Below are 426 nucleotides of genomic sequence, written 5' to 3' on the forward strand. Positions count from 1 at the left end.
ACAACAACAATACAACACGGTTGCTACAACAACAGTAGCAACCGTGTCTGACTGCCTGGCAATCTTTGGATTATGTCTTATTCCAGCATGGAACCTCCTCCGTCTGAATCATCTCAGAGACCCCATTTCCTTCACGACAGCCGCAAAGAAACGACGTGGAGCCCCCCGCCATGCCCCCCCCCCCCCCTTTTTTTTCTCTCTCAAGTGTGCTAGATTGCACAGGCTTGCATTTTACATGGTAGAATCATAAATACAGCGCAGCTATGAATAAATCATGCTGAATGAGAAATTCTGCCACAGGAAAAGCCCTGCGTGTGTGTGTTTGTGTGTGTGTGTGTGTGTGAGAGAGAGAGAAAGAGAGTGTGTTGCATCTTATGTAACAACCACGACTGCATTCCCCGGCAACTTGTCAGAACCGTTCCTGGT

This window comes from Pungitius pungitius, chromosome 14, assembly GCF_949316345.1.
Source record: "Pungitius pungitius chromosome 14, fPunPun2.1, whole genome shotgun sequence".
Classification (NCBI taxonomy): Eukaryota; Metazoa; Chordata; class Actinopteri; order Perciformes; family Gasterosteidae; genus Pungitius; species Pungitius pungitius.